Below are 21,242 nucleotides of genomic sequence, written 5' to 3' on the forward strand. Positions count from 1 at the left end.
GGGGAAGGATGGAACCTGCCCCACCAACCCGCTCACACCTGGACTCCTCAGTCCCAGATTGGAGGGCAGCAACGAGGTCGTCCTCCCGGGGTGAGGCATAGATGACACGGGCTAGCAGTCAGCTGGAAGAGAAACGTATGAGGGCTCAGCCGTTCCTGGGGAGATGAGTGGGGCACTCCGGGCACTGGTGCTTTGTCGTGTCTACTCGTTCTTGTTGCATCTCAACCTATTTATATTTTCATAATTTCTTTTGTAAAAATAGATGTTTTCCTATTCTTTTTTTCCAAAGGCTAAAAATCTGAAGTTATTTTCAGATCTGTCTATTGTGTTTATTTAAACCAAATTAGTTCATCTCCTTGTTGGTCTTAAAGGCTTAATTTTATTGGTTAATTTTGCTCATTTATTTTAGGGTTTTTGTTCATAGTTATATCTCGGATAATAGGTTCCCCCCACACACACACTTACCCTTTTTTGTCTAGTGGTTTTGGAGCTGCCACTATAAACCATAGCCAGATATTAAAATATTGGTATTCCAACTCCTGGGTAATATTGAAGATACAGCAAAACCAACACAATTTATACTCTGAATTTTATTACTGTGTATGTGTGCTACCTAATTAGAGAACCTAATGTATTTTTTTAAGATTTTTAAAATTTATTTATTCATGAGAGACACACAGAAAGAGGCAGAGACACTGGCAGAGGGAGAAGCAGGCTCCCGGTAGGGAGCCCAATGTGGGACTTGATCCCAGGATCCGGGGTCACCCCTGAGCTAGAGACAGACGGTCAACCACTGAGACCCAGAATTTAATGTATTTTTAAGTGTAGTTGGTTGCTCTCTAGTGATACATAATTCAGTTAAGTAAAAACAAGCGAATAATAAAAAAATACTACTACATCGATCAATAACAATTGATAAACTTCAAAATTTAGCAGGTTGACAGAGAAGTAAAAATCAAGTACATAAGACTCGTTAGTTTCTGGGTAGGAGAAAGGAGTAGATGCAAATTCATAATACAAAAAAAGAAAATGATGCATAAATGTAAGGATAAGTATGTGTTCTACTCAATGGTAAAAGAAATGTTGTGACCATTAAAATAGCTCCCTTCCAACATACCCATCCACCTTATACCAGTCGCCCCAAAATATAATCCTCGGACGTCACAGCTTTATTAGGGCGTGACTTCTAAAGTCAACAACAACGAACTTACATAAGGTGAAAAGTATGCTTGAAATTTCCCAGGAAAGCTCCGCACTAGAGACTGACTTACCCTCTCTTAGTTTTCCTCTAGCGTCAGATCTGATAGCCGTGGCTCTGGCTGACCACCTGAAGAGGCGGGTGGTTTAGAGTGGGAGCCGGGTTACCGGAGAAAACCTGCATCTTTGAACTTCAGACTCACACTCTGTGGCTAAGTGACCATGCTGTGAGCTCTACTAAAAAATAACAGATTTACCTCTTTTTTTTTTTTAAAGATTTATTTATTTATTCTTGATAGACATAGAGAGAGAGAAAGAGGCAGAGACACAGGAGGAGGGAGAAGCAGGCTCCATGCACCAGAAGCCTGACGTGGGATTCGATCCCGGGTCTCCAGGATCGCGCCCTGGGCCAAAGGCAGGCGCTAAACCGCTGAGCCACCCAGGGATCCCCCAGATTTACCTCTTTAATCAGAGACAGACTGGTATTTTAAATTTTCTTTATTTCTTCGCTGACCTTTACATTTTGTTGAAATAATGTAAGTTAAAAGCACGTGCGATGTGACACAAGTGTATCAGACTGGTGGTGACTGTCGCCATGGCTCGAATTTGGCAGGTGCTGTCAAGAACTGGGATTTTACCCCAGTTGCAAGCTAAAAATGTGGCCTAACACGGTTTCCTTTTGTTGTTGTTTTTTTAGTTTTTGTTTTTGCTTTGGGGCCTAACGCAGTTTCCTGGATGGAAGCAGAAGACGTGAAACCCCTGGGTCAGAGACAAAGGACCGTATTGCCCACAACACTGCGTGCAGCCTGAACATCAGCACTTTTGCATCCGTCCTTGGCTGTGTGGACACACAGTGTGTCACAGTAAAGGAACTCCGCGCTTAGGGAAACCAGATCCTTCATGGCGGAGAGTGAGCATTTCTGTCCTTTGCTCTGGAGGGAAACTGTATCATCGAGGGCTGTTTGCTAAACAAACATAGTTGAAAAGTCGAAAAAATAGTGTGGGGCAAACGACGGTCAGTGCCTGTAGTCACAGGCTGTGCGGAAGCACAACCGTGGAGGGTTGTCTTCCACGGGGGCGAGACTTCATTGTGCACCTGCTGAGCGAGCGAGGGAGGCAGGGAGTCGAACACCTTCGCAATGAAAGACTGGTTTTGAGGGGCACCGTGACTTCAGCTCCATTTCTAGCAAACATTTTATTGGTTCTGGGATCTTAGTCATAGTCCTTAACTTCTCTGAGCCTCAACTACCTAATGGAATAATAAGTATATCCCAACGCAATCGTTGTTTAGATCTTCTGAGAAAGTGTAACTGAAAGCATCAGGCTCAGGATCTGGAATATGGGAAGCATTCCACAAATGCCCGATCCTTCTAGCCTTCCTTCATCTCTGCCCCATAGACGTGAAGCAGGTGCCAGAGCGTTGCGCCCGTCCCCCAAATCGGGAAGCGACTTCCTACCTGTGACACTAGACCAGGTTGGAGAAGCAGCTTTCAGGGCTGGTGGCTGAAGTGCACCCCTGACCGTGAACCCCAGAACAGGGCCGCTAAGGGGAGCAGAGCCCCAGAGGCAGCTTCCTCCCAGTAGGAAGGAGAACCATGCCCAGGTGAGCACAAATTTACCAGGTGAGCAGTTCCTCATCTACCCAGGAATGGAGAAAGCAAGAGGGATGCTTACAACGAACCCTTCCCCACCGAAAGTCCTGCTGGAGGAAGGAGGCCCCTGTACCATCCGCTGTGCACACAGCGAGGCCCGGAAGCCGCGGGGAGCATCTCACAGCATCTCCCAGCCGGCAGGTGCAGAAGGACCTGCGCTGAGGCGTCGCGTGTCCTCGGAAGAGTTCCAGAGGGTCTCTAATTCCTCATTTCCCTGCCTCCAGAATGAGGAAATCGTGGTGCGGAGACCACGAGGCGAGCCGGTGGCGGGTGCGCCCCCAGCCCCCCGAGGGCCGGTGCTACCTCCAGGGCCAGTACTGCTCCCGCCGCTGCTCCATATAACCCGGGAAAGAAGGGAACAGCAGCAGCAGCACAACTGTCCCTGCTGGCAGGGCGCTCAGCCGAGGGAAGGGTTTCTGCCCATAATAAGGACAACTGGGGGAGAGGAAGGAGGGGAGGACGGGAAGTGGGCTCTGCAGGCTCCCCGGCCAGAGGGAACTGGGTCCCGGGCAGCCTGGCGGGCCTTCCCTCTCCTGTACCCGCTGCGCCACCCCACACACGTCGGGACGGGGCGGAGACGGGAGGGAGCCCACCTGTATTTAAGGCCCCTTGTCGTACTCTGAGGTCCACCCCTGGGTGGCTGGGCTCCACCCCTGCCAGCCCCCTCCTCACGTGCAGCCGGTGGTTTGGGGCCTTTGTGGGCGCCCTGTGTGTCGGACCTCCAAGTCTGCAGATGAGGGAGTGGGAGGCTCGAAGTTCTGCGTCCCCCACTGAGAGCCGGGCGGCCCCTCGCAGGGGCGACACCTGCCCATTGGCAGGGCGTTCACCACCGGGACCCGCTCTTCAGTGACCGGGGCTCGCACTTGGACTCGGCCCCCTCACCCACGAGAGCCCTTTGGGGCCCCTTCCTGTTTGCTCAGACGAGGGCCCCCGACACCCTCGCAGCCGAGCCTCCGCGTGCAGAAGAGAAGCACAGGGATCCGCGACTTAGCTGATGAGCAGGCGGTGGGGACGCGGCCGGAAGCCACACCTGGGCTCCTGGTGCGTCCCCGAGACGGGGATCCCGCGGTGCCCGTGAGCTTGGGGGCCCGGGTGGGCGAGCTTCCTCAGCCCCGAGCCTCCGTGGCCACGCTGTAAGGCGGGTGTGAGGGCCCCTGGCTTGCTGGGCTGTTGGGAAGGTTAGAAACGCCCCGAAAATCCCTGGGCACCGTGACCCGCCCTTCGGTGGCCTGCGTGTCGGTCGCTGGTGGGGGCAGCCCCTGCGGACGTGGGGCGCTGCCTCTGGCTTCTGGGGCAACGGGGAGGCCCCTTCCTGCGGCGGCCCAGCGCAGGTGACGGCCTGGTCACGCTAGGGGCCCAGGCACAGGGTCTGTGACGCAAGTTTGAGAGCAGATGACGTCACTTTAATGAATTGTTCTGCTTAATGGTGTTCATCTCCCGTTCTTCCCGGTGCCGGAGACTCTTCCCACCGAGACATCGGAGCGGAGGCAAAGCAGAGGGAGCGTGGCCGAGGAAATCCCGCCTCCATCTGCTTCTGCCTTTACAGGGTCAGCGTCTGGCCTGCGTCACCCGGCGCCGAGGACAGAAGGTACCGTTTCTGCTGGATTCCGTTTGCACCTGACGCAGGTGGGTACCGGGTGTAAACACAGAAACAACAAACAACCTGCCTCATCCGTGAATGAACAGGGCGGCGGGCTGCACGATGGGATGCCGCCTTCGAGCCACCTTTGCTTTAGGACAACAGCGGGTCACTGGCTGTCACATCTCTTGGGGACACCGTGTCCTGCCTCCCGATTCCTACAATTCCTAGTCTACGCGGGCGTCTGGAGGAGGCCGCCGACCGAGCGTTTCGGACACGCTCCAGCAGAGGGAGTAACAGGCTCACACCAGGCCAGCTCCAGCCGCTCCGGGCCTCGAGGGCCCCCTTGTGTTGCTCACAGGGTCGGGTTTGCAGCGGTTTGTGCCCGGCTCTGCTCTAGTCCCTCTCCTTTCGGAACTCGGAGGAAGTGGGGGTGCTCCCGCAGTCGTGCAGCTTGGGTTAAGACCCTGCTCCGTCATTTGCTGAGGCCTTGGCAGTGGCACTGGTGACTGCGAACTCCTCCCCGAGGCTCCTGGTGCAAGAAGGGAGGCCTCAAGATGGGCCAGCAGAATCCCCACATTTCACAGAGGGGGAAACTGAGGCTCAGCCTAGACCAGAACCCGGGTCCCTGGGCACGTGAGCCCGTGCTCCCTCTGCTGTGCCCACCCGCCCCCTGCAAATACGCATAAACCTTCAGAGCAGCCAGACGCACCGGGTGGTCGCAGGGCCGTGGTGCCCACTCCCCTCGCAGGGGGTTCGGCCGTGTTGGGCGTGAGTCACAGGCCTGTCAGAGGGGGTCAGGAGGACAGCTCGGCCCGGGCCACGCAGGCCCCACGTGATGGTGGCTCTCCGCGTGGCCTGGAGGCTTCCCGGGTCGCACTTCTCCCCTGCGGGTAGGGGGTCCTGAGGTGTGGGCGCCTTACACGATCCAGCCCATCAGGCCCCTGGCAGGGCCTGGGGGTCCTTCAGCTGGTGGGGGTCGGGGCCTGCGCAGCGGGGAGCCTGCCTCTCCCCTCCCTCTGCCCCCCACTCGGTCGCACCCTCTCTGGCGCTCGCTCACTCTCATTCCCAAATAAATGAGACCTTAAAGAAAGGGAAAAGCCCCCCGCCAAGGTCCTGACTCGTGGCAATGATGTAAAACACACGGAGCCTGGTGGGGACTGCCACCGCACGCCCCCCGTGAGGTAGAGGGTGACATGTCTAAGAACAGAGTTTTTCTACACCCCGCCATTGCGTGCATTGGGGGGACCCTATCTGTGTCCTAAACTTGCTGCAGGGTCTGCACCTGTGGAGGAGGGAGTGATGGCACCGAGGGGATCCAGCCAACCCCTGCCAGGAGGGCACATGCTTCCGCGGATGTTCCTACAGCTGCCCTAACAAAGTGCCACAAACCGAGGAGTCTAAATCCACAGGAATGTGTTCGCCCACGGTTCTGGGCATTAGAAACCCGAAATCAAGATGTTGACAGGCCACACCCTCTGACAGTGGGTTGAGCCTTCCTGGCTGCTCCTTGGCTTGGAGCCTCACCTTCCACTCTGGCCCGTCATCAGCCACATGCTGTTCTCCCTCCGGGCTCTCGGTGTCCCTTTTCTTTCTCTTCTTATAAGGACACGGTTCCTGTTGGATTAAGGGCCTCTCGGTGGCAAGAGCATGACCTCGTCTTAGTAGCATCTGCAAAGACTGTTTCCAAATAAGGTCAAATTCGCAGGTACCCCAGACTAGGACTTCAGCCTTCCTTGTGTGGGAACACAGCTCAACCCACAACGCTTATTAAAAGCTTTTCAAGAACTCTGATGTTTTATGAGGTCTTGCAACTTCTTAATATGCGTAATTTACATAGAGACATACTGACATAATTATAAGAGATCTTATTTCATCCGCTCGTATAAAATTAATGTAATATTCATTATTATAAATATATGAACTCAAAACCTATTGTTATTAAATTACTCAAATTAATTTTTATCATTTGTTAACTATTAGAATAGTTAATTTTTTAAAAATGAGTCAAACAAAACATTTCTGTGGACCTGAAAGGCGCTTGGGCCATCGCTTTCCAGCCCTTGGTCTCATGAACTGTGTGACTCCCCTGTTTTAAGCTGACCCGGAGCAGACCTTCACCGCCCCTTCACCGCCCCGTCTTCCTGCCTACGTGGCTCCTCCAGGAACAGGCCCCATCTTTCCCACTCCCCACCCCAACAACCCGCCCCAGTTCTCTCTACTGCTCCTCGTTCAGGGCCCCACTTAAAAGCCACTTCCCCTCTGAAAGCGGCAGACCCAGGAGGGTCCTCCCACGGGGGTTCTGCGGTCCCTGCTTCTGCATTTGTAGCACGTCTTCCAGTTTCCTGATGCCACAGTGAGCTTACACGGTTAGCAGCCTCTCCATGGGGCTAGGAGCTCCCGAAGTCTGGAAGTTACCTTGGTCCTTGTGACAAAAGTTCTTGGCTTGAGCAAACTTCAGCCCCTAAAACTTCTCCTAGACCCGTCTGTGCATTACCATATAAAATCCAGTCTTAGCAAGAACCCTGCTCGGTTATTTTAGCAGGAGCCCCCAAGTCTGATGCCTGATGACCCTCACTGTCTGATCAGGGTCCTCATCCTCCACCATTCGTCAAGCAATGTCCGAATACCGGGCCTGTCTTCGGTCAAAATCCCGTTAGGTCAGCGTAGCCAGGACCCTCCACGCCTGATGCTTCCTCTCAGTGCTTTTCCATCCCCTGACCCCGTACCTCTCGCCCCTACAGATTCCCACCAGCCCATGCTGTGCTTGGAGCTGAGCCCGTCTCTGCCCCCCTGTAAAATCCCATCGCAGGCCCCACACCGAACACCATCGCCCAGAATAAAGCCTGCCTTACCATCCTCAACAAGTGTCACTGAATATTTTTGTCATGAACAGCTGCCCATGACGAATATCACAGACTGGGCGGCTTGCACAGCAGAAATTTGTTTTCTTACAATTCTGGAGGCCGGAAGTCCGAGATCAAGGTGTCGGGGGGTCGGCTTCTTCTGAGGCCTCTCTCCTAGGCTCATAGACGGCCGTCTCCTCCCTGTGCCTTCACGTGTCCCCCCTGTGTGTCTCTGTCCCAAATGTCCTCTGCCTGTAAGGACACTAGTCATGTTGGATTAGAGTCCTTCCCGATGACCTCATTACCTTAATAACGTCCTCCAGACCTGATCTCCAAACACAGCCCTATTCTAGGGTGCTGAGATTAGGACGTTCAGCATCTGAATTGGGACTGGGATGCAATTCGGCCCGTGACTGTCATTTAAAGTAAATGTTTAATAACCCAAGTAATATAGAAGTGTATCATCATCATTACTAGTACTACAACCTCAGACGATACAGGTGAAGCTACGGTCCTGTTTCCCTACCTCACTCTACCTGATTGTCAACACTGCCACTGGATCTATTTCTTTTCTTTTCTTTTTAAAAATATTTTATTTATTCATTCAGGAGCGACCCAGAGAGAGGCAGAGGCACAGGCAGAGGGAGAAGCAGGCTCCCTGCGGGGAGCCCGAGGTGGGACTCGATCCCAGGACCCCGGGGTCACGCCTGGAGCCCAAGGCAGATGCTGCACCACTGAGCCCCCCGCCCTGGGCGTCCCTCAGTTTTACTTCCTTGACGTTTCTGAGAATCCAGAGAGCACTTCCATCTCCACCAGACCAGCCTCGGTGGCTCTTTTCTGCGGCCAGGTGGCCGTTCTGCGGCTGTTTCCGCTGCGGTTCCCTCTGTTCTTCTTTGCCTAAGACGCAGGCTGCTGGGTGGAGGAGCTTTGCCAGAGGGGGGGGGGTGCGCTGGCCGGATGGCGGGGCCCTGCCCGCAGCGTTTGCCAGACTTTGGCGGGTCGAGCGAAGGCGGTTGCACATGAAGGCCATAAGCCGAAGCTCCGTGAGCTCGGGGAGGGGGGGACGCACACGGGCCGCAGGGAGTCTGCGCCAGCTTCCCTGTCCCTGTCCCCGGCCTCCGCTTGCGCGCACGGGCATTCGCTCTCTCTCAAATTAATAAATTAGTTGGAAAAAAAAATAACGGAAGCACATTGTGAGATAGTTCATCTATTTTCTGATTACTTTCAGGAAAGCCTCACGTCGCATGCAACATCCTGCAGAAGCTCTCGACGGGCGCCGTCCCCCTCTCTACCGGGGAGGCAGCGGGCAGCAGCGCCTAGCTAGGGCTCAGTCACACTGTTCCGTTTTCCTTGTATTTATTTTTATGGAAATGATGTTAATTCCCCATTGCCAAAGCGGTAGAAACGTCCTTGTCATTAAAAATGAGTAGACTTACAGAAAAATACTAAGTATACAGTGTAGGTAGCTCATCGAAATGGCAAAATTGTGCAACCTGCGGCCTCCAGGCTGGGGAACACCGCTCATAATAAAGAGGAACTTAGGACTGGATGCCAGACCCACTGCCTGGCCGGGCCGCCCCTGCCCCCCCAGGGAGAGCGGGGCCAGCTCCAGGGTCACAATACTCCAGACCCACGGGGGCCCAGGCTTTTCTTTGCGCTGCCTTGTTATCCCAAAGCCTCCATTTCAACAGGGATCTCCATCTCTCTTCCCGAAACAAGTCTCCTAACGCTGTTCCCCTTCAAACAAAAAAAGTGCAGCCAGTTTTCCCTCGAGCGCTGCGGCAGGCGGCTCTGCGACGGCGGCGGTTCATCACTGAAGGCCTGCAGGTGTCATCCGAGTAGCCTCCCTCCCCCGGTCTGGCCCCCAGGTGGGGCGGTGCTACCCCCAGTTCTCGTGGGCTGGTCTTCGTGGGCTGGCACCCGAGGCTCAGGGTAGAGGAGAAGCTCATGGGGCCGCGCCTCGGGAACAGTTCCCAGTGCTGGAACCATCCCTGACTTGCTCCGAGGCCTTGCTGCTCCCCTCCTCTCCCTGGGCTGGTTTTCCCATCAGTGGTAGGAGGGAAACAGCGTCCCTCCCAGGGCTGATCGCTGTCGGCTGTGGCTTGAGGCTCAATTAATTGACCAGCTCACGATCAAAGAAGCTCGAGGAGCCAGCACCGAGGCCCCGACCTCCGGCCTGACCACCCTCCGCCCAGCACAGGGCAGACCTTGACACGTTGCCTCTCCAGAGCGCCCTGGATCCGAGGCCCTATCTCAAGAAAACGGGTCTGCTGGGAATTGCGCTGGCCTCTCTGCTTCCCAAGAGTTTCCTTACCGACCGCAAAGCCCTACAGGGTGAGGAAGCCACTCACACTTGACCTCTCATAACTCTCCTCGCATCCCGAATCATTCCAGCAGGAGGATTTTCTGTTTTGTCCTTTTATTTTATTATTTTTGTAAGATTTTACTTATTCACGAGAGACCCAGAGGGAGAGGCAGAGACACAGGCAGAGGGAGAAGCAGGCTCCTCGCAGGGAGCCCGATGCGGGACTCGATCCCAGGACCCGGGGGTCACGCCCTGGGCTGAAGGCAGACGCTAAACTGCTGATCCACTGGGCACCCCATGTTTTGTCTTTTTAAAAGGAGAATGGTTTTGTTTTGTTTTTAACCTGCCATAAAACAGATATTCAGCTTGAAGATGTTGGGACAGTATAGAAACGTATGAAGAAGAGGCTCAAAGTCAACTGAAACGTTATTTACCTACCGCTGCCCATGATATTCTCTTTTTCTGTCAAGGTTTTATTTTTAAGTAATCCAACGTGGGGCTCAAACACACAACCCTGAGGTCAAGAGTGGTGCGCTCCACGGGCCAGTCGAGCCAGGCGCCCCCAAGATATTCTTCACAAACATTTTTGTGTTCATCCTTCTAGGCTTTCTCTAAAAATATAAAGACGTGTATCCTTATAATGAGGAGACGATCAGACTAGAAATACTGTTATAATTTTTTTAAAAGGCAATATTGTGACTCTCATACAAATATAAAACAAACACTTATCAAAGATTGTATTTAACTCAATAATTAATGAAAGAACCAGAAATAAACTAAAACCAGTTCAAAGGAGAATCAGATACGTCTGGGTCTAGATCGACATATAAATTTGCTATTAGATGTAAAGTTGGTTATTATCTTTAGGGCAATAAAGCGGTGTTTGGAGTCATCTCCTAAATTGCATATTTACAGGACAAGATCAACTTGTATTTCCGTGGACAAGGACACCTTATATCACATCACTTCTCCGTGACTTAACAGCGTTCTGAAACAGTCCCCCGCAGAGTCCGGTGACCCCCACAGATAGCACCCCGCCCCGTATCACTGAACGGATGCTCTGCAATCCTTCAAAATTTTCACCCAAACATACGTTACGGGTATAATAGCTCGTATTTGGGGGTGCTCACTACGTGCCACACACGGTTGTAGGCGCTTTATGAGTCTTATCTCATGTAACCCTCACGACAAGACCGTGAGGAGAGTCTGCGGTCGCTCCATCTGTACGGATGAGAAAACTGAGATACAGGGGGGCGAAGCAGTTCGCACAATGTCACACCGCCGGGAAGGGGGGGCCAGAATTCACAGCCCTGTTGAGAACTAGGAGTTCGACCAAGTACATTTTGAAGATCTAATTAGCTTTATGAATCGGCTCGTGAGTTGGGCAACATCCCATCCAGCATCCGGGGGAGCCCTGACGAGCTACAGAAAGGGAAAGGTTTTTTAAAAAAATATTTTATTTATTTATTCATTCATTCATTCATTCATTCAATCATGAGACACACAGAGAGAGACACAGGCAGAGGGAGAAGCAGGCTCCACGCAGGAGCCCAATGCGGGACTCGATCCCAAGACCCCGGCCTGGGGTCACGGCCTGGGCTGAAGGCAAATGCTCAACCTCTGAGCCCCCCAGGGATCCCCAAGGGAAAGGTTTTTAAAGGCAGGGCTAGGAAATCATGAACAGAAAAAAAGATTATTTGGGGTGAGGCCAACTTCCTTTGGGGGACAAAGGGCCTTGTTAGGTGGGTTACTTCATTTCCTCGGGGGCATGAGGGTGTCCGGCCACGTGTCCGACCCCCTTGCTGGTGCTGACCAGAAGATTCCCGGAGACCAGTCAGGACTGTGTCTGGGGGGGGTCAGACTGCACCGGGTGGGTACTAAGCCCCAGCTGGTGACATGGCCTGGCATGATTGACTCTATTCTGGGCACGCGGCTTTGCTTTTTTTAACACCCCTAACTATTTCGACATCATCTTGCCATTTATCTGACTTTTGATTGATGGACATTTGGGTTGTTTCCAGGGGTTTTTTGTCAATGATGAACACTTCAGTGAATATCTTTATCTCCTCTACTTTTGAGAATTCCTCCGAGTGGAATAGCTGGGTTCAAGAATATGTGCATTTTACATTTGATAAATGTGGCCAAATTGCCCTCCAAAAAGTGGAATCAATTTACACTCCCATTAGCAGCCAGCTTAGGGGAGCTTATTTCCCTACATCTTTGCCAACAATGAGCAAGTACATCAATCTTTTCAGTATTCGCCTGTCTCATAGATGTAAGAAAAAAAAAAAAACATTTATTGGTGTTATTTTAATTTACTTTTTTTTTTTTTTAAGGCGAGACTTCTTCAGGACTCTTGTAGACGGGCAGTTATCTGTGGCGGAGATCACTCTGGACCCTCTCTTTGCCCCCATCAGCGAGCCTGGAACTCAGAGCCAGGTGCCCAGTGAGGACCTGTCCGAGACCCCTGTGGGGCAGGGGCGGACCTGGGCCCTCCTCGGGGCTTTCTGACATCCTCAGGAGTCAGTGCAGCCTTTCTTAGGAGCCGGTGTTGTTTGCAGCTGAATACGGGTGGGGATGGTGGGGCCCCATCAGGAGTAAGCCCTTTGGATTAATCAATCAATGGAGATGATGTCATTAGCTAGGCCATTTGAGAAAAAGAAAACTGGGGCAGCTGGGGTGGCTCAGCGGTTGAGTGCCACCTTCAGCCCAGGGAGTGACCCCAGGGTCCTGGGATCGAGTCCCGCGTTGGGCTCCCGGCATGGAGCCTGCTTCTCCCTCCGCTGTGTCTCTGCCTCTCTCTCTGGGTCTCTCATGCATAAATAAATAAAATCTTAAAAAAAAGAAAAAGTAAAATAAAAAGAAAACTGGTTTCCTACCTTGTAAGCAATGAAACAAACACTGAACTGTCCCGGGTCCTGGGATGGAGCCCCCCCTCCATCTCTGCTCAGTGGGGAGCCTGCTTCTTGTTCCCCCTCTGCGCTCCCTGTGCTCGCGCTCTGTCTCTCTGTCAAATAATTAAATAAACAAATAAACAAATAAATAAATAAATGGTAAAATCAATAAATAAGCAGACTATAAGAAAAATGTGAGTAAATTAGCTCTATGATTGATTCCTTTTTTAGTTCTATGGTTTATAAAACAAATCATAGAGAAAGTTTTGACAGACTTGACCGCTAAATGTTTTAAAACATCTACGCGGCAAAACCAACAACAAACCACCGCAAATGAGTTTGAAAGAGAAAGGGGGACGGGGTGGCCTGGGGGGCTCAGCGGTTGGGCGGCCCTGGGTCCCGGGATCGAGTCCCGCAAGGGGTCCCTGCTCAGCGGGGCGTCTGCTTCCCCCCCCTCCACCCCGCTCTGCTGTCTCTCACTTACTTAGTCTCCCTCAAATAAATGAATAAATAAATAAACAAAAGGAGAATTTACCCGGGGTCCCACTTTCTTAGACGATCCAAAGAGCCCCGTCGGACACCCCCGGGCGCTCACCAGCCTCCAGGCCCGTTCAAAGGCCGAAGGAGGTGATGCGAAGGCGGCGCAGAGGTGTTGTCCTCAGGGGCTTGGTCGTCGGGCTGTCGTGGTCCTTCTGGCTTCCAGCCACGTGGCCAAAGCCTGTGGAACCTCGTCCGAGGCAAGCCTGGCGCTCGCGGGTCGCTTGGCAGGACGTGGCCCTCGGCTCCCCGTTCATAGAAGGCGGAGAGTGATGCCCACGTCGCAGGGGTCTGCGAGGGGTCAGTGGGGCGCCGCTGGGCTCCAGCCGAGCCTGCGCTGCCAAGACTGGTTTAGACGTGTGTTCCCTTTCCCTCCCGTCTCCGAGAACGCACGGAGATTCGCTGGACTCTTCATTCAGTCATTCATTCGTTCATTCATTCATTCAGTGGCTCGGTCAACAGCGTGTATGTCACCCCCGTGTGGGCTGGGTGCGAGCTGGCGCGGAGAGCGGCGTGGCCGTGGGAGAAGCAGGCTCTGTCCTCTTGGAGTTTGGAGTCTAAGGACAACGCTGGACACGCAACAGGTAATTTCGCAAAACGGAATCGTTCCCCCCTCGCTGAGGCAGGGCTGCGGACACACCGGGCCTGGGTGCGGCAGGAGCCTGGGGAGCGTCCAGGAAGGGCCTCCAGGGCGTCCGAGGGGCAGAGGCCGCCCCGAGGCTGCGAGGCCGAGCAAGGGGGTAAGGCTCGAGGGCCCGGGGTGTCACCTGCCAGCCCCAGTACCCCCCAGGTGGGCCCGGGCGCCCTCTGGCCAGGAGCACAGCGCCGCCGGCCATCGGGTGGACGCGCCCGGAGACCCAGGGCACCTGTTGCCCCCGGCCGCCGCCAGGCCGCACTGACATCTGTCCCCGTAGTCACCGCCCTCGTGTCCTCCTCGCCGTCTTACAGGTAGCTCCTCTTCGGAAGAGAAGGTGTCTTTGTCTTCCCTCCGTCCCCAGCTCCTAGCACAGCCCTCGCACGTGTGAGCCGCTGCCCAGCGCATGTTTGCTGAAGGCCTAAGAGGGGATGCCTTGCAGGTTGGGTCATTTCAGCTTAGGTCCTATTAACCCCCAATACCACCTGCGGGTTTTTTTTTAAAGACTATTTATTTATTCACGAGAGACACACAGTGAGAGGCACAGGCCCAGGCAGAGGGAGAAGCAGGCTCCATGCAGGGAGCCCGCTGTGGGACTCGATCCCAGGACTCCAGGGTCACAACCTGAGCTGAAGGCAGACGCTCCACCCCGAGCCCTCCAGGGGCCCCACTAGCTGTGTTTCATTGGGCATCCACTGTGTGTCAGAAGCATGCCTAAGGCTATCTCGTTAAATTGTTTTTTAGAGATTGTTATTATTTTGCCTCTACTTTTCCATCAGCTTTATATTTTAAGAAATTCAAATAAACAGAAAAGTTGGAAGAACTGAGCAATAAACACCCACACGCCCTTCACACAGGTGCACTAACTTTGCCATCGTTGCTTTCTCTCTGTGTGCAGGTATGTACACGCACACACACGCACACACGCCCTTATTCCCTTAACCATTTAAGCTGCTGTTGTGAAAACGCTTCACCCTGAAATCCTAAGCACACGTCTCCTAAGAACAAAAACACTTCTCTACACAATTATGATGTCATTGTCACACCCAACAGATATAAGGTTGATAAAATAATGCCCGAAGATAGCGCGTGTTTGAATTTCTCTTGATGGCATGATCAGGAGATGATCATATAGCTTTTTAGTTTTCTTTCAGAAGCACGGAACGCATTTAAAATCGTCACGTCTCGTTGGTCTCCATTCACCTGGAACAGTTTTCCCCACTTTGTGTGTGTGTGTGTGTGTGTGTGTCTTTCATGTCACTGGCAGTTTTGGAGTCTAGGACAGTTGTTTTATAAAACATCCCCCGATTTGGGCTTCTCTAGTGTCTCTCCATTGTTTGATCAGGTTTTACATCTTTGGGCAAAAGTGTTATTCAGGTGATGCCGTGTTTTTCTAGCACCAGCACCTCAGAAGATAAATGTCAGTGTGGGTGATGCTAAAGCCGGTCACTTGGATGAGATAATAGGACATAGATCTCTGCCCCTTTGTGATCTCCTAAGTGGCAGGACCTCGAAGATCCAGCATCTGGTCCTTCACCCCGGGGCCTGACACTCAGCTCCTGAAACTCTCGTGATTTCCCGGGTGACAGGAGTGTCTTTTGTTCCAGGGATGCCCCTTCAGGTGGGGCCCCGGGTGGCTCTTGGACGAGGGCTGGTCATCTGAAGACGACGCCACGGTCAGGAGTGTGGCGCTTCCAGCCCCGCCTCTCATCCTCTCGAGGAGACAGAGGGGCTGACGGGGAAGTTGATGATCGATGGTGCTTGCATAAGGGAGCCCCCCTAAACCCCCCGGAGTGCGGGGCTCGGCGGGCTCCCAGGTTGGGGAGCACCTCCACACATGGAGGACGCCGCACCCCGCGCCCGGTGACAGGTGCGCCTGTGCCCAGGGCCTTCCAGGGCTCAGCCTCTGTCTCCGCCTGTTTGCCCATCTGTACCCTTCATCACAGCCTCCCGTAAATGGTCGGCGCAAGTGTTTCCTCCAGGTCTTCCAGCGCGCTAGCAAGTTGACCGAAACGGAGGATGGGGTGGTGGGGACCTCCAGTTTGTGGCCAACCTGGACAGACATAACTTTCTACCTGCGAGGGGCGTCTGAAATAGGGCGGAAGCAGTCTTGTGGGACTGAGCCCCAGCCTGTGGGATCTAATGCTCCAGGGAGATAGTGTTAGAATCGAGTTAAACTGTAGGATACCCGGTATCCCTGGGTGGCTCGGCGATTTAGTGCTGCCTTCAGCCCGGGACCTGGCCCTGGAGACCTGGGATCGAGTCCCACGTCTCACTCTCTCATGAATAAATAAATAACCTTTAAAAAAAAAAAATGTAGGATACCCTACTGGTGGTACACGGAATTTCTGGTGTGAAAACCCCACACACATCTGGTGCCAGAAGTGAAGTGTTCTGTGTGAGTCAGAAAGGGGACACACGGGACCGAGCTGCGTTTCTCTTACAGAACTTGGTTCAAGTTGTGTGCACCAGATGGTCTTCACAATAAAGGTACGTTTTTTTCTTTTGTAATTTTTAAAAAGATTTTATTTATTTATTCATGAAAGACACGAAGAGAGAGGCAGAGACACAGGCAGAGGGAGAAGCAGGCTCCATGCAGGGAGCCCGATGTGGGACTCAATCCCAGGTCTCCAGGATCACGCCCTGGGCCGAAGGCAGGCGCTAAACCACTGAGCCACCCAGGATCCCCCCCTTTTGTAATTTTAAAAAAGATTTTATTTATTTATTCATGAGAGACCCAGAGAGAGACAGAGACCCAGGCAGAGGGAGAAGCAGGCTCCCTGCAGGGAACCCGAAGCAGGACTCGATCCTGGGACCCCCCCCAGGGTCACGCCCTGGGCCAAAGGCAGATGCTCAACTGCTGAGCCCCCAGGTGGCCCTTCTTTTGTGATTAATAAGTGATTTCCGGGGAGATACTTTAAGACTATGTGAATATTCCATTCCCCAACAATTTTTCACCAATGGCTTTCAGATCCACGAATGATCTAGTACTGTGGTGATTGCAAAGTGATGATTTTCTAATTTCTTTCACATTTATTAGCTGACCGTCTTCTATAGAGTAGAGCACTCTCCAAGCACATGGAGAGAGCTTCTTTCTTCTTTCCTCTTTTTTTTTGATCAGGGTAGCGTTATACACCCTCGGATTACATGTTTATTTAATGTAGAGCAATCCTTTATCACCATTATTCATTTTGATGTTCAAATTGTCCCAGATTTGACCCGTGGGAATGCTTCGAGCCAGCTCCTGGGTGGCGCTTCGACGGGTCTCCAGGAGCTTTTAGCGCTTTGCTTTCTGGCACAACAAAATATTCTAGGTTTACTTTTCCCCTATTTTAAATAGGAGAAAAAGGAGGCCCAGAGAGTGGAAGTGGCTCGCCGCCTCACAAGACCACAGGACCTGTGAGATCCTAATCAAGCTCAGGACTCTGAGTCCTAAAGTCCTAGGGAAGCGTGACCCTGATAGGCCAGCCGTTCCTATAGAACAGAAAAGACCTTATCAGGACACGTGGATGTTCCCAAAGCCGGCTGAGCCTGTGGTGACTGACGGAGAGCTTGCCTAAGAGGATGAAAACATTTGTGTTATACCTTTGAGCTTAGCCGCTTAGCAACGTATCCCAAGGCTATTTTATTTATTGAGGAAGTTATAAGTCGGGGGATAAGAACATAGGTTTTGCAACCAGGGAGAACCAAGTTTTCCTTTAAAACTCAGATTCTGCTCTTGCGTTTGTCTTTGGGCAAATAACTTCCCCTTGCTGAATCCCAGGCTCTTCCACCTGTAAAATGGGTTCGTTCCTATAACCTGCTTAGTCTAGTGTCTGACACGTGTTCAGTAAATGAGAGCTAGCTTCCCCGGCGATGCTGCTGTTATTATTATTAAAATCTCAGAAAATTCTGCTATTTAGTGGATTAGAAAAAAAGCAATGGAGTTGGATTTGGATTCTGAAGATCCTGCTCCAGGCCTATGACCTTGGACCGCTCTCGCACACCTAGATGAATCTCATTTCCTCACCTGTGAATCAGGGTTCACAGTCCCTCCCAACCACACAGCACCGCTCACCACATTTCATGAGCACCTACTACGCGTAACCACAATCCCAACGTTAAAAGCAAAGGGTGAACGTTGCCGTACCCGTCCTTCGACATGTTTGAGGGGCAGTCAGAGCCACTGAGCAGCAAAGCAGAAATTCCATCCAGCTCTCCCAGCCCTTCAGGCCTGTCCTCTTCCCTTTAGGTCCCAGCATGTAGAAGGGCAAGTGAGAGCTGAATAGGACCATGTTCTGCAAAGCTGCAGGACCCCAGAAAGGTAAGAGTGTGATCAGCAGCATAGTAACATTCCTTCCGTGGAAAATGTCATTGGGAGGAGAGCAGGAAACTTTGGGTATTTTTTTTTCTCTTTTTTTCTATCCACGAGATGATTTGTGAGAGTCTTAGTGTGACGCTATCTACCTTGGACGCCTACACTTCAGACAATAGCTGGGTGGAGGCAACAGAGATCCAAGCCAGCCCTGCAGCAAATACCTCCACGGAGAACACTGATAAGAAAAGCTCTCTGAGACTGTAGTTTATCTAAGACACTGTTTCTTTTCTGTTTTTTAAATTTTATTTTTATTATTTTTCAAAATTTTATTGTCTTTTAAAATTTTAATTGCAATGTAGCGAACCTACTGTGTTATATGAGTTTCAGATGTGCGATATCGCGACTCAACAGTTCTCCGCATTACTCAGTGCTCATCGTGATAAGCGTCCTCTTCATCCTTCACCTATTTTGCCCATCCCCCCACCTCCCTCTGGTGATGTCAGTTTGTTTTCTATAGTTAAGGGTCTGTTTGTTTGTCTCTCTCACTGTTTCCCCCTTTGTTTCTTAAATTCCACACTTGAGTAAAGTCATGGTGTTTGTCTTTCTCTGACTGCCGTAGTATTATACTCTAGCTCCATCCATGTTGTTGCAAATGGCAAGATTTCATTCTTTTTTTATGGCAGAGTAATATATACAGATGTATGCACCATATCTTCTATTCGTCTGTTGATGGACGCTTGGGCTGCTCCCATAGTTTGGCTGTTGTGAGTGATGCTGCAATAAACACGGGGTACATATATCCTTCCGAATTAATGTTTTTGTATTCTTTGGGTAGATAACCCATGGTGCACTTACTGGATCACAGGGCAGTTCTGTGTTTAATTTTTTGAGGAACCTCCATCCATTTCCCCATGCACCAGCTTGCATTCGCACGGACAATGCAAGAGAGTCCGTTCTCTCCACATCCTCACCAACTAGTTATTTCTCATGTTTTTTTTTTTAAGATTTTATTTATTTATTCATGAGAGACAGAGAGAGAGAGAGAGAGAGAGAGAGAGAGGCAGAGACACAGGCAGAGGGAGAAGCAGGCTCCATGCAGGGAGCCCGACGTGGGACTCGATCCTGGGTCTCCAGGATCAGGCCCTGGACTGAAGGCGGTGCTAAACCGCTGAGCCACGCGGGCTGCCCCTATTTCTCATGTTTTTAATCTTAGCCATTCTGACAGATGTGGGGTGGTATCTCATTGTGGCTTTAATTTGCATTTCCCTGATGATGAGCGATGTTGAGCATCTTTTCATGTGTCTGTTGACCATCTGTGTGTCTTCTTTGGAGAAATGTCTGTTCATGTCTTCTTCCCATTTGTTCATTTGGGTTATTTGTTTTTTGATGTTGAGTTGTAAAGTTCTTTATATATCTTGGATACTACTCCTTTATTGGACATATCATTTGCAAACATCTTCTCTCATTCTGTAGGTTGTCTTTTAGTTTTGTTGATTGTTTCCTTCAAGGTGCAGAAGCTTTTTATTTTGATGTCGTTATTTAGAACACTATTCCTAAGAAAAGGGGACCCAAAAACCCAAGCCCAGTAACTTCAGTGGGTTGCAGACTTCTAGTCAATTCAATTGAGAGCTGGAAAGTGGGGAGGGAAATGATCAAGAAGGCCGGCAGATGTCTTAACTCTGGGTGGTCATGAAGCCAGGTATCAATTCTACTGTATTAGATAGGAAAGGCGACTGTGACACCATTAACAAGACCTCCCCACCTCTGGGTCTTGGGAAGAGAGAGACATCACAGTGGGACACTGACTCAGAGCACGGATCGCTTCCACAGGAGAGCAAGCGTCTGTCTCCCAGTGATGCTGAGCCATCCTGCTGTTGTTTAAGGCCGACTGTCCTGGGTCATGGGCAGGATCCATGAGGCAGCCAGTGAATCCTGTGGGCTTTAGGCCATCCCCACTTTTGCTGTGAAGTGAATTCCTTAATAAGAGGCAGTGTCATACCATGACTGGGTGAAAAGCTTTCCGTAAGCCCATGGGCTCTAGTGCTGGCAGAGGCAAAAAGTACCAGGAAAGCAAATCCAAATAAAAAATAAATGTAAAATATTCCTGTGAGAACAATTCACGTGCCCCAGATGGGGTTAGTTACTGGCTGAGCAACAGGCAGACGTCAGGCATGAGGGAAAATGCTGGCTTCCTTCCCTAGGAGAGGAGGGACGTAGGGAAAACAGTGAGTTCAGATTCTCCAAGTCCTCTGAGACCTCCAGGTAACTGCATCTTCTCGTAAAAGAAATCTGGTGAGATCACATGGTCAACCAACGTTGCCATCCCGCCACTCCTTGAATCCGAATTTGGCTCCCAGCCATCTCAAGCCCATGGCCTCGATGATCGATTCCTCACTTGGCCACAGGAAAGCCCTGAATGTCAGTCTGTGCCTTGTGGCACATCTCGAGACTCGAGCTCGTCGTTGCCTGGGTCGGAGATAACTGAATGCCTTCGGAAGCAGCCGCTCTGCTGGTTTCACTATCTTTCATCTCCCTTTTAGATTGTTGAGAGTTTGGCTTCGGCTTGAAAAAGTCCCAAGAGAAAAAAAAAAATCCGGATATTTTATGTAAATGGACTTGCCTACTTAAAAAAAAAAAAAAAAAGTCCAAGAGACCAAAAGAGATTATTTTCTTGGTCACTGTTCCCTGAGCTACTTCTAGCTCCCAGTCTGGAATAAGATCCGGATTCCCACTGCCTTGCATCTCATCTCAGCTCAATAACCAGGGATTCAGTAGAGGTAAAGCTAAGCTCCCAATAAAGACAAACTAGAGTGGCCTCTTGCCCCTGAAGTGAGTGGTCCAGGGCAACTGAGAGTTTTCCTCCTTTGCAACGCCTTCTTCCACGGCATTAGCAGGGTTTTCTTCTGCACGGATGAAGCCTTTGCATCTGGTGAGAAAGGAGACAAGTGGGGGCACCTGCAGGGCTCAGTCGGTTAAGCGTCTGCCTTCAGCTCAGGTCTTGATCTCAAGGTCCTGGGATCCAGCCCCGCATCGGGCTCCCTGCTTCTCCCTCTCCCTCTGCCCCTCTCCTGGCATGTGTGCACTCTCTGTCAAATAAATGAAAAAAAAAAAAATCTTAAAAAAAAAAAAAAAAGGAGACCAGAGTGGAGGAGTCTTGGGCATCAGGGGGCTCAGTTGGTTAAACATTCCAACTCTTGGTTTCAGCTCAGGTCATGATCTCAGGGTCGTGAAATGGAGACCAGGTCGGGCTCCATGCTCAGCAGAGTCTGCTTGAGATTCTTTCCCCCTCACATTCCCTCCC

General features: G+C 51.4%; 1 long non-coding RNA gene across 3 annotated transcripts in view; it reads left to right on the plus strand.

The window, feature by feature from the left end:
• The window catches only part of LOC144322772 (uncharacterized), an 11,383-nt gene extending 5,167 nt beyond the window's left edge, over positions 1-6,216 (plus strand). For 2 of the 3 annotated variants that reach the window (XR_013388423.1, XR_013388426.1), the window contains exon 2: positions 1,895-6,216. This is a non-coding gene — a long non-coding RNA (uncharacterized LOC144322772). The remainder of the gene's footprint in view (positions 1-1,894) is intronic. The other variant, XR_013388424.1, reaches the window with a different exon arrangement.
• The last annotated feature ends 15,026 nt before the right edge of the window (positions 6,217-21,242 follow it).

This window comes from Canis aureus, chromosome 10, assembly GCF_053574225.1.
Source record: "Canis aureus isolate CA01 chromosome 10, VMU_Caureus_v.1.0, whole genome shotgun sequence".
In the NCBI taxonomy this organism is placed as follows: domain Eukaryota; kingdom Metazoa; phylum Chordata; class Mammalia; order Carnivora; family Canidae; genus Canis; species Canis aureus.